Source organism: Dermacentor silvarum, chromosome 2 (assembly GCF_013339745.2).
Source record: "Dermacentor silvarum isolate Dsil-2018 chromosome 2, BIME_Dsil_1.4, whole genome shotgun sequence".
Taxonomy (NCBI): Eukaryota; Metazoa; Arthropoda; class Arachnida; order Ixodida; family Ixodidae; genus Dermacentor; species Dermacentor silvarum.
This window is the reverse complement of record NC_051155.1, coordinates 63,689,609-63,702,497: the sequence shown is the minus strand read 5'-3', so window position 1 is coordinate 63,702,497 and position 12,889 is coordinate 63,689,609.

Below are 12,889 nucleotides of genomic sequence, written 5' to 3'. Positions count from 1 at the left end.
TCCCAACCAGCGTGTCTTCTTTTATTTATTTGTTTTCAATAAAGTTTTTACTCACTCACTCACTCACTCACTCATCCCACCTGGTTTTCTGCCGTCCTCGACTGCGCTTCCCTTCTCTTGGTATCCATTCTGTAACCCTAATGGTCCACCTGTTATCCATCCTACGCATTACATGACCTGCCCAGCTCCATTTCTTCCGCTTAATGTCAACTAGAATAGCGGCTATCCCCGTTTGTTCTCTGATCCACACCGCTCTCTTCCTGTCTCTTAACGTTACTCCTAATATTTTTCGTTCCATCGCTCTTTGTGCGGTCCTTAACTTGTTCTCGAGCTTCTTTGTTAACCTCCAAGTTTCCGCCCCATATGTTAGCACCGGTATAATGCAATGATTGTACACTTTTCTTTTCAACGACAGTGGTAAGCTCCCAGTTAGGATTTGGCAATGCCTGACGTATGCATTCCAATCCAATTTTATACTTCTGTAAATTTCTTTCTCGTGATCAGGGTCCCCTGTCAGTAACTGACCTAGATAAAGGTACTCCTTTACAGACTCTAGAGGCTGACTGGCGATCCTGAATTCTTGTTCCCTTGCCAGGCTATTGACTATCATCTTTGTCTTCTGCATATTCATCTTCAACCCAATTCTTACACTTTCTCGTTTAAAGTCCTCAATCATTTGTTGTAATTCGTCTCCATTGTTGCTGAATAGGACAATGTCAGCTGCAAACCGAAGGTTGCTGAGATATTCGCCGTTGATTCTCACTCCTAAGCCTTCCCAGTCTAAGAGCTTGAATACTTCTTCTATGCATGTAGTGAATAGCATTGGAGAGATTGTGTCTCCTTGCCTGACCCCTTTCTTGATAAGTAACTTTCTATTTTCTTGTGGAGAACCAAGGTAACTGTGGAATCCTTGTACATATTTGCTAAGATATTCACGTATGACTCCTGTACTCCTTGATTACGCAATGCCTCTATGACTGCTGGTATGTCTACTGAATCAAATTCCTTTTCATAATCTATGAAAGCCATATAGAGAGGTTGATTGTACTCCGCAGATTTCTCGATTACCTGATTGATGACATGGATATGATCCATCGTAGAATATATGCAGCTTTAGAACAGGAAGATGAAGACAGCATAGAGGTAATGAATGAAACTGTAACTAGGCTGATCTCGGAAGCAGCAATTGAAACGGGAGGTAAGGCACCAAGGCAACCAGTAGGTAAGCTCTCCCAAGAAACAAAGGACCTAATAAAGGAACGACAAAACATGAAAGTGTGCAACTCAAGAGATCAGATAGAATTCGCTGAACTGTTAAAACTGATCAACAACAAGAAAGTAATGGGTATTCGAAATTATAACATGGGAAAGATTGAGGAAGCCGTAAAATATGGACGCGCATGAAATCAGTAGGAAGAAAGCTTGGCATAGGACAAGGCAATATGTATGCATTGAAAGAGCATGGTAATATCAGCAATTTCGATGACATAGTAAAAGCAGCCGAAGAATTCTATGCTGACCTGTACAGTGCCCAAAACAGCCAAGCTACTTTCATTCGAAATAGTGATGAACCGAATACAGAGGCTCCTTCTATAACTAGCGATGAAGTTAGAAGGGCCTTGAAAGACATGACCAGAAGATCGAATAACTGTAGATTTAATCAAAGATGGAGGAGATATCATGCTTGAAAAGCTTCCGGCCCTTTATACGCAATGCCTCACAACTTCAAGTTTACCAGAGAGCTGGAAGAACGCCAACAATATACTTATCCATAAGAAGGGAGACGTTAAAGAATTGAAGAATTACAGACCCATTAGCTTGCTTTCAGTATTGTATAAAATATTCACCAAGATAATTTCCAATAGAATCAGGGCAACACTTGACTTCAGCCAACCAAGAGAACAGGCTGGCTTCAGGAAGGGATATTCTACGACCGCAGATAACCGCTGTCAAAACGCTGGCGTGAGCAAGCACGGCAGCAGCGAGCGAAGGTTCGTGCGGTCTTTCGCTTCAACGGAAACTGAGAGGCGAAAGCACAGCGCATACAAAGGTAGGAGCGGTGTGCAGATTGCTTTCAAGACACGGTGCGCGCGACCGCCCGCAGCCGCGCCAAGTTACAAGTACGCAGTTAGTGGCAGAGTAGAAGCCGCGCCCCCTCCCTCCCGCGCTGCCTCCCCGCTTTCCTCCTTTCGCGTGCCAGATTGAGTCGCCAGTTTGACCAGCTCCCCTTGCGCCTGGTCGCATGATACGCTGTTGGTGCAGCAGCACGACGTCGCCCCACCCCTTCCTCCCTCCCATCCCTCCACGGGCTTTCGCGCGACGGAAGAGTTCGCCTTTGCTCTCCGCCATACGTTCGCTCTCCATGAAAGCGCGCGTCCCTCGCGGGCTTTCACTCGCACGTACAGCATACGGTGCACGGCGACGATTTTATCCCCCTTGGACTTTATAAGGAACCTCACGGGGGAGGCGACGGCGACGAGGACGCCAACGGCAAAAATACGCTTGGATTGTCGATATAATTACTATCGCGATAAAAAGTTCAACATTTTCATATGCATTAGTTTAAGCTGGGGAAGATGAAACACACACCTTTTTTACAACAGCAAAGTAACACAAAACACACCACTGATTGTTAAATTTGACTTAATATTTTTCTGCGTCTGGGTGAATGTGAAACCTCGCACGTGGAAGCTAGGCCGATTCAATATCTGCTTCAAGAAAATAAAAGCGCTGTCAAGCGCTTCCGGACTACTATCCGCAGTAACACACGGACCGAAGCTCCATCCCCGTAGTTTCCGCTTCATTGCCACAGAAAGTTGTCCGCAAATTTTGAAGACAAGGTCTTCTTAGCTGACTTCACACGGGTTAGGTGTATCTAGAATCTGTGTATCCAGTAACCACTTCCAGAAAAAAAACAGCCTTTTCGAGCCTCCGAAGCTTCCTAGTGAGTCTTAACAATATATATATATATATATATATATATATATATATATATATATATATATATATAGTTGTGCATAAGGAAATCACGCTGGCCCCGGTAGCAAATTGAAGAAAAGAGGGGACGACGTACGTTGTATTCGCACAGTATATTTTGCAACGTTTCGGCTGGTCCACCAGCCGAAACATTGCAAAATATACCGTGCTAATACAACGCACGTCGTCCTCTCTTTTGTTGAATATATATATATATATATAACATTAAGACTCACTAGGACGCTTTAGAGGCGCGAAAGGGCCATTTTTTAGAGCAAAGCTGTTTATGGCTTGGTTCTGACGGATCGCGTCCGCGGACACAACGACGCGTAGAACAATTTTCGGCTGCATGTGCGTGGTGGTTTCCTGCCAGTTGTGCCATAGCACAAGTGTCAAAACAAATAATGGATGACCTATGGTTATACCCCTCGCCACCGCCGATGCCTCTTTCACAAGTGACGCGATACTCGGCGTTGTCACGTCCCACCAGTCGTTGTGCCCGTTTGTCTCGTGGCGTAGAGTTCGCGCTAGCACTGTTATCAGCAGTTGCCCTTTGGACTCGCTATGGGATTGACGCTCGTTGAATCACATCATTCAGAATCCTGACGTCAGGATCTTGACGATGCCGTGCAGTGTGCCGCGGCTATGAACGCTGTGGCTCATACGCTAGTCTATGACGATGGGGCGGACGTCGTGCAACAAATGCACTACTTGGCCATCGCGCAGGGCGAAAACAAGACGCCGGTGTCCTTGCTCTTTGACGAGCATGCCGAACAAGCTCAATATAGTCAATAATGGTAATATATAAATTCACTATAGCAATATTCACTATAGCAGACCCACCATAGTCACAACGTTGCTGGCTTCCAGCTTCCAGTAGTGGGAGGGCTCTGAATGTTTTCTGGAAGTGGTTACTGGATACCCAGATCCTAGATGCGCCAAACCCTCAAATGTGCTATTTCACGCTGGGGAAGGAGTTTAGGAAAACAACAGATATATGATGTGAAGAGGAGGGAGGATGATATGGTGAAGCTCATGACGAGAGCTGCACAGTACACTGTTTGTGGGCAAAGTGTACATGCACACTTCACATCATATACATCTTAGCGGGCAGAGGTAGAGGTTAGTGTAGTGTGGCCAAGTGACTGGTCTATAGCTTGTACAGTTTTCGCAGCTATTAGCACCACTGCCCTACTTTCTGGTGCCACTAGCGCCAGAGAGTAGCAGTTACAGGGCGTGGGTTAATCGCCGCAACATGGCCTTAACCACAGAGTCAGGTGAGGATGTCTCGGTGCGCGGTCCTTGCTCGCGCTGGCATAACAAGGTTCGTGTCCGCAGCGGCAAGTGTGACCGTGCATTCGATTCCTGGATTGCGATGCTCGCTTGAAGCAATGGCCTGGAGAGATCTGTTGATGCCGATTCAACTACCTAGTCATGTACCTGCATGATTGGAGTCAGGGAGCTCTCGTTTGGACCTGCAGCTAGTCCACATCGAGGACGCGATCGCCTCTTCTGATGCTGCACTGGCGCTGCCACCTCTTTTTGTGACATACTGGTCTTGCTCATTCGGTTCAGTATTTTCACTTCATTTTGCTGTTTTGGACACTCCTTAGAATTTCCCTCGTTTGGTCCAGCGCAGTTTGAACACGTCATTTCTGTCACCATATCAAAATTGAGGTATCAACGCTACAAGGAGCGATAAATAATCAGAGTAGATAAAACTATCAGTTCTGGCGTAATTACCGCCAATATAGAAAATTAACCACATAGCACTACACCCTGTAGAGGGTGCACCACCGTAGCTAAAGACATATTGAGGCGAAACCGCCTTACGGCAAACTTTTGGAAAATTGAGCGAGTTTGCTTGAAATAAGCAGAGCTTGCGCAAGGCAACGGCATCTGGAAAGCGGCTTGGAAGGTGCCCGAGAATTAGTCCCAGAGTAGGTAAAATTAACAATTCGGGCGTAATTAGCGCCACTGTAGTTGAAAATTAACCACATTGCACCGGAGACTCAACTATCTCCGGGATCGGCTCACCTGGCCGATCAGGAAACGAAAGGGTTATCCAAAAGTCGTTGGTAAAGACAAGGTCGACGTAACTGCGCATCACGTACAATATGTAGATACGAAATTTGTGAATGATGAAAATGAAAAAGAGACGGAATAGAGATATATATACCCAGATTTTAATCATCGAATCATTTGAACCATCACGTACGTCGGCCTTGTCTTAGCGTCGACACTTCGTTGACCGTTTCTTTTTAATGCGATTAGCATTCTTTGCCTACTTCAGATGTTTTTAGGCTCCGTCCTACTCCGCTCGGGCGCCGTATCTTCAAAGCGATCTGCGATGTGGGCAAAGTGCAACTAGTGCCGGTAGCTTCGTATGCGCTGTGCTTTCAACGTTTAGTTCACGTTGAAGCGAGAGACGGCACGGTCAATTCGCTCGCTGCTGCAACCGCGCCTGCTCACTCCAGCGTTTTTACCGCAAATTTCCGCGGTCATCGAGCGAGATCTGTTCATGCTTACCTAAGCACACGTGACACCGCGCTTGTTAATTTAGTTAGTAAGCGAATGTTTGCAAGTTTATACGGTCGATAAAACTACGATACTTAGTTCGTCTGCTGTCTACTAATTTGCTATCGCAATCGATGCTTTGCCTTTCGGGCGACACTGCGACATTTCTTTAAAGGAAAAGTTTTTCACGGCGTCCAAACAATTGGACAATCCAGAAGATAGAGAGAATGACTTTATTGATTGTCCAGGATGGGGTCAAGGGTGGGGAAGGTTGGGAGTCCTTTCCCTCCCCCCTCAGCCATCGGCTAGGAGCCCCTACTCCTTGGCGGTGGCCTCGGCCATCCGGAATTTTTTTTTCTTCGGGCACATACAAATCTACGGGCCCAACCTTTCGTTATTTCGATCCTGAAATTGAGTTCGCCGGGTAATTTGAACATGGCTGGCCATTAGGCACGTGCCAGACACGTCACGCCACATCACGCCACCATGCATGGCGTGCCACCTGGGGCAATAATTTGCTACTACAATGCAAATGGTGCACGTCTAGACGCTACGCGGCGCGCATCTCACATTGCAAGACAAGTGGCAGGATACGATGCCAATGATGGTGACGATGACGATTTATGGACAACTACCCAGCTTGATTTAATCAGGTACACAATATACATTTTTTCTAGCATTCGTGTATACCACTCCTTAAAATTATTTTAACAGCGGAGCTGTTTAAGCTCTTAGTAAGGCCACATAGTGCGAACAAAAAAACTGCGCCTGGCGATGACGTCACCACGCGTTGCCTAGCAACCACATCGCGGAGCGGCGTGTGCTCAACATGTTTAGGTGGTGTTGGTGTGCTTCGCCTCCACTCCCTCCAGCCACGCCCCGGCAAGTGTGGAGGCGCAGATTGGCCGTGGCGTCACCGGGGGGATACAGCTCGGAGCCGCCGCTACGCTGGCAGAACTCTCGTCGACTCTGTGCCGTGCACATGTTGCCTTGACATCGGACGTTAAGGAGAGGGAAGGAGAGCATGCGCGAGGCGCGCGCAATACTCGGGAGCGAGAAAGAGAAAATGAGAGCGAGAGAGAGGAAAGAAATTGTAGCAGCACCAACGAGGCAGCGCACAGAGCTACTGCTGACGCCATCCGCGTTTCCCCGCGTTCGCGCCGAACACGCGCGGTGTCTGTGACTGCAGCCAGCGCCTCTGACGGCGGCTCGGCAGGTTTCGACCAGCCGTTCAACTTAGCTGAATCTCGCACACTAGTAAAGACTTTGTCAAGCCTAGCACAACCTAGTAATAACTTCGCCAAGACTAGCAACATCAAAACTTAGCAAAACCTAGCAACAACTTAATCAAGACATCTAAAAGCTGAAAGAAGCTAGGTGATCACAAGCTCCGCTGTTGACTCTAGCCTTGCACCACTAGTGCAAGCTGTCCACATTTTTTTAACACGAAAGTGTTTTATGCCGGGGTCCACCAAGACTTCACTGACGTATTTCCGTCACGGAAATACGTCATAGAACATAATACAAAGAAAGAAACCAGAAGAAAAAGTTCCACAAACATGCAAAATTTGGAAATCGAACCCACGACCTCTCAGTCCGCGACGATAGATCGCCGAGCGTTTAACCATAGCCTCCTCCCATTGCGCCACAAACGCATTTGCAGAGAACTACACAGACGCGCCTTATATATCTAACACTCCTCCGTGTACCCGCGCTCTTGCTCGGGGCGGTGCCGCCGCCTACGAGCAGAAAAGAGAAGTACTGCATTATGACACTAACGCGCACCGACAGTGAACGCTTCGGTGGTCTCAGCACTACGACGCCTCGATGCCAGCATTCGAAGGGACGCTGGCATCAAGAAGCACTACCAACGCCGTAACACGCTAGCACAAACGCGTTAGAAACGCGCTAGGTGGCGTTCACCGTACTCAGCACAGCGGAGCGTGGCCTCCGCAATTAGCTCTGAAAATGTTTCTGAAGTTGATCGCGGAGGCTGCAATTACGACGTGCTGTACGCGCTGATTTGACTCGGTGACGATTCAGTTACGTGCTTTGTCTTGCGCGTTGTATTAGTGTGTCAGTTACGTGCTTCGTCTTTCGCGTTGTGCTAGCGTGTGCAGCGTAGTGCAGCTTCCATATGCACGACGGTTGCTCATGGTCATCGACGTTGGTAGTCGTGATGGAGGAGACGTGCCACCAGGCGTCAGCGTGGGTGCATCAACGCCTAAGGGCGCTTTAGCCACAAAACACCAATAGACATTATATATCAATGTGCAATAAACATTACACTACTTCTGTGAAGACACGTTTCACTTTCGTGTTCTATACCGATTCCTATATAAGAGGGATCAACCACATTTTTTTTCTTCCTCAAACCTTCTGCCTTGTACCGTTACCTGTCCATCTGGTACCTGGTGTAATAATATGCAACTACAATGCAAAATGTGCACGTATCGACACTACGCGGCGCGAATGTCACATCGCGTGCATTGGTGGGAAAAAAAGCGGGGAAGAGATTGATACGACCGGATCTCTGACAGTCATACAGGTAGCGGCACAAGGCAGATTTTGAAGGAAGAAAAAACGATTAAAGTGATGTATACAGAAATGCTAGATAAAAACATGTATAGCGTACCCGATTAACTCAAACAGGCTAGTTGACCATTTGCAACAGCACCGTTTCACAGGGAGTGCAATTAAAGCATTATCATCATCATCGTGTGTCCACGTCCGCTAGGGCGTGTTTATAGTACATTTTTCCGCTACCTGATAGCCAGCGCTTGCGTGACTCAGTTTAACAATGGTTGTTTCTCCTGTAATGCTTTCTTTCGATGTACAGCACACCGCTACATCATCTGCATATGCTAAGAGTTTCACTTCGGCTTCCATTAGTTTGAAGCCCCTTATGCCACTGTTCTGAATGGTTGCCAAACAAAAGCTTTCTAGATAGATGGCAAACAAAAGCGGACTCAGTGGAAATTTTAGAAACACTGCAGGGAGCACTGTAAATTGGAGTGTCTGGCTTTTTGGCATGGTGAATGGCCGTCAACACCGGAAACGTTCGCCAACATTAGATGGATTAAATCGCCAGCTAAATACTTGGGCGCACCACTCGAACATTACCGTCGTAATGTCGTAATGAGGACTACTGGCTCGAAGAAGTTAAGCAAATCAAGGAGAAAACAACAAATTGTTAAGACATTCATCTCTCAATGTTTGCGAGAGCCACTGTATGCAACTTGTTTTAATAAGCAAGATATGGTACGTCATGCAAGTTTCCTGTTGTTCTCTTATAAATGTGCAAACTATTCACAGAGTTATTGCTGTGTTCATTTGGGCATCAGAACGAGAGAGAGGTAGCCGTATGAACTTGTTTAAGCGAGTCAAAGAAGGGGGCCTAGGCCTGTCACATCTTTTTGTGAAACAGCTAGTGAACAGGTTTACTTTCGATACGTGCGTGACCCCTTTCTGCGCACAATGTGCCAATTGCGACTGAGCAAGCATCTGCAGGCTTATGTGGTAAGCAATCTAAGTATGCCTGGTGCTCTTCGAGGGTACCTAAGGGAAGTAGTTGACAGTGTCCGTTTTCTGTCCGTACGTTTTTCTAATGATTACCTTTTTCGACGTCACGGAAGAAATTGCACAGGGATACACTTGACATGACCATACCGGTTCCTATGTACAGAGCTATAAACAGTGGAGGACAGGCAGTGGCGCACCGACGGGGGGGTTTCGGGTGTTGTAACCCCTCCCCCCCTAAGGCCGAGTTAACCCAATTCACGCATCCAGCCCCACCAGTCCAACGTGTACCTTCAGTGCTCTGTCCCCATTGTCATTACAATTCAGGAGGTGGCTTGAGGTCGAATTTTCCTGATTAACAAAAATACTCCATCACTGTCTTGTATTTATTCATTCACTCTTAAACTTGAGTAGAACATTGAAGAAATGAACATCATCCTTGGTGTCATTATATTATTATAATCATGAGGCATTTTATTTGCTGTTGGATTCCTCTGGCTAAAGCAAGGAAATTGCATAATATATGCGAACTGCTTGCTTCCCCCTCCCCCCACTACAAAAATTCACCCCCCCCCCCCCCTCGCGGCAGAAATCCTGGGTGCGCTATGAGGACAGGGACACAACGTTGTAAAGCGTGTTAAAAAATGCAGCCAGGTACTAAATATTTTTTCTTTAAAGGGATACGGTCACAAAAGTTGGCGGGTGGTTTCTTGAATCGGAACAAAAGTTGAACTGGTGAAAATGACGAACACAACCAGCTGTTTTAAAAAAAAATCTTTTTTTTTCCGATTTTCTGTTGCACCTTGCCTCCAAGCGGCTGCCGGCAGAAGCTGAAATTTGACATCATAACACCCACCCCCGCGCGCGAGCGCGGCCAAGGTCGGCCACAGCTGTCGCAGTGTTTCCGGGGGTACAGTGTACTAGAAGATATTCTAGTTCACTATACGGGGAGTGTCGGTCCCTTGCAGCGTTTGTTTAACTCTTTCGGCGATCTTCGCACGTGGTCCGTCTGAAACATTATCCCCGTCGGCGCTCCACGCAGGTGGTGCGTCTTACATGCGCCTTCCCGTGGGCGTCGCTCGGTATTGACGCGTCCGTCGCGGCGGAAAGAAATGCCCAGACATTGCTGTTATAACAACATCGTCGGCCATGACACGCCGTTGCACACGTTTCCTAGAGACGAGAAGGTGCGTAAACTTTGGATACCTGCCTGTCAGCCATCACGCCCAGCCTGGAGACCTGCCTCTAAAAAATGACTTCATTTGCGCGGACCACTTCGTCGACGATGATTATGTGACCATCCCGGCTGTGCTGAAAAGCCTCGGCATGCGGCTCAAAAGGCAACGCCTAAAGCCTGACGCTGTGCCATCGATCTTCCCACGAAAACACAAGGCAGAAATAATCCGCGGCGCGTTTGAAAAGAGAAGGCGAAAAGATGTCGGTACTGTTCTCGTTCACTTGCAGCCTTCTTGAGCAGTGTGAGGGCAAGGCTGGGGCGAGATGCCCGAGGCTGGGCACGAAGGCAGTAATGTCTATAAAAATGTTCGCAAAGCATAGTAAAACAATACAAGGCTAGCCGAGCGTATCTCACGAGATCAGTCCTACATGGCAGCGGGGCACACACACACACACAGCTCTGCTTCTCCACAGGCTAAAAGCAGGAAAAGGTGGGGAAAACGCCAGACAGGTGGTGCCATCTGTCGGGCGGCTGGCGAAGTGGACGTGAGAGTCTCGGAGATAGTGATACCTCCCAGCAGTTGCTAACGCTGACGGCATACACTACTATTCAGTCATCCACGCAGTGCTGAAGTACCCCGCAGATGCCTCGCCTGCGTGCGCTCTTGAAAAAGCAAGTTTACAGAGGAAATGACAAATGATTCTTCCACAAGTGTCTGGTGCAGAGCGAAATCTTCCTGCTACGGTTCTCAAAAACCTGAACGGCACTTCCACGGTCACCTGCTCTTCTTCGTCGCTTGACGCGGAAGGCTCGTAACCGTAAGCGGTAATATTTCTTGCCAAGTTGGGATGGTCCTTGTCTTCAGACGTGTACTCATCGCTGGTAGAGGCACCAGAACTCGAATCCATGCTCGCGATGGCAGCGTCGGCGCGCTTCTAATGACCGCGGCCGGCCGGCTGGCTATCCGACGAGGGTGTCGTGACATCACGCCTTCCAACTCCATCGGCTCAAAAATTAGCTAAGTGACTACTTCTTTACGGTGTAATCACACACTGAGGATTCATTTTCAGCATTTTCGTAAAATTTTCAGACTTTGTGTCCGTATCCCTTTAAGATACATAGCGGGACTTTCTTTCTTTCTTCTTTGATACTGTTAACCCTCGCTTGAGGGTTATTACAGGGAGGGAAAATAGTAGAACAAGCAAATTTAACATTTCGTAGCATCAGGTTGGGTGCCCACGATACAAAATATCAATCGAGCATTCAAATTTGTGCACATCTGTCTGATCTACAACAACATCAGGTAAGACATTCCACATTTCAATTACATCCGGAAAAAAAGAATAACGAAAAACATCAATACGTGTGTTATAAGGCTTGACGGCTCTGCTGTGGTTAATTCTCTCGCTACGATTTGCAGGGAAGTGGGTGTATTTTTCCATTTTTATCTAATAGCCTTTGAAGTCTCTGAAAAAAAATCTTAAGTCTGGCTTTTTTCCTTCGAGTTTCCAGCAACTCGAGCCCTCACGAACGCAGAATTGTTGTTACCGAGTCCGTCCTTCGGTATCTTGAAGCAATAAAACGAGCAGGCATTCTTTGAATTCTTTCTAATTTGTCTATTAATACTTTTTGGTGGGGGCTCCAGACAACACAAGCGTATTCTAAAGATGGACGTATGAGAGTTTTATAAGCCATTAATTGGGCATCCTTCGTTGCATGTTCCAGCTTTTTCTTCAGTGAATACAGTTTTTGTGAAGCCGTCGAGCACAGGTTATCGATATGTTTACGCCAGTCTAAATTATGTGAAATTGTGACTCCTAAATACTGGAATGTATCTACATTTCTTAGTTTGTTACTTGCAATGTTATAAAAGAATGGCACCACACTTTTTTTGTTAGTAATATGTGTAAAAGTCAATTTGTTGTAATTGATTTCCATGTCCCATTTTTCACACCAAAGGTGAAGGGAATGAAGGACCCGGTTTATTCTAATTTGGTCGTTAATGTGTGTTACTGCAGAATAAATTAAACAATCGTCAGCAAAAAGCTTCAATTCCACAGGAAACTCGACAATCTCTGTAATGTCATTAATATAAACCAAGAACAGCAACGGGGCCAAAACGGACCCCTGTGGGACACCAGAAAGCACTTCTAACGGAGAGGACAAGCATTCGTCCACACGTACAACCTGCCTGCGATTGTGTAGGTAGGCTTCTATCCATTTTAAAATATTATCATTTATTCCTGCCTTATGTAACTTGAAGAGTAATTTATTGTGCGAAACTTTGTCGAAGGCTTTCGCAAAGTCTACGCAGATGACGTCAATTTGCTTTTGGGCGTCTATAGCTGAAGTAAAATCATGAATAGTTTCTATGAGCTGGGTTACTGTAGACAGTCCCTTCCGGAAACTGTGTTGGTGCTGATAAAAGAAGTCGTTATTTTCAAGAAAAACGAGAATATGCTTACTTATGATATGCTCTAATACTTTACAACAGACGCTAGTCAGGGAAACTGGGCGGTAGTTGTTTATTAGCAATCGGTTACCGCTTTTAAAAACAGGAGTTATGACTGCGCAACGCCAGTCTTCTGGCAACGAGTGAGTTTGCAATGACTTCACAAAGATTATATTTAGGGAAAATGACACCCATTCCGCGTATCACTTTAGAAATTGGGTTGGTATTCCATCCGGCCCGCTAGCTTT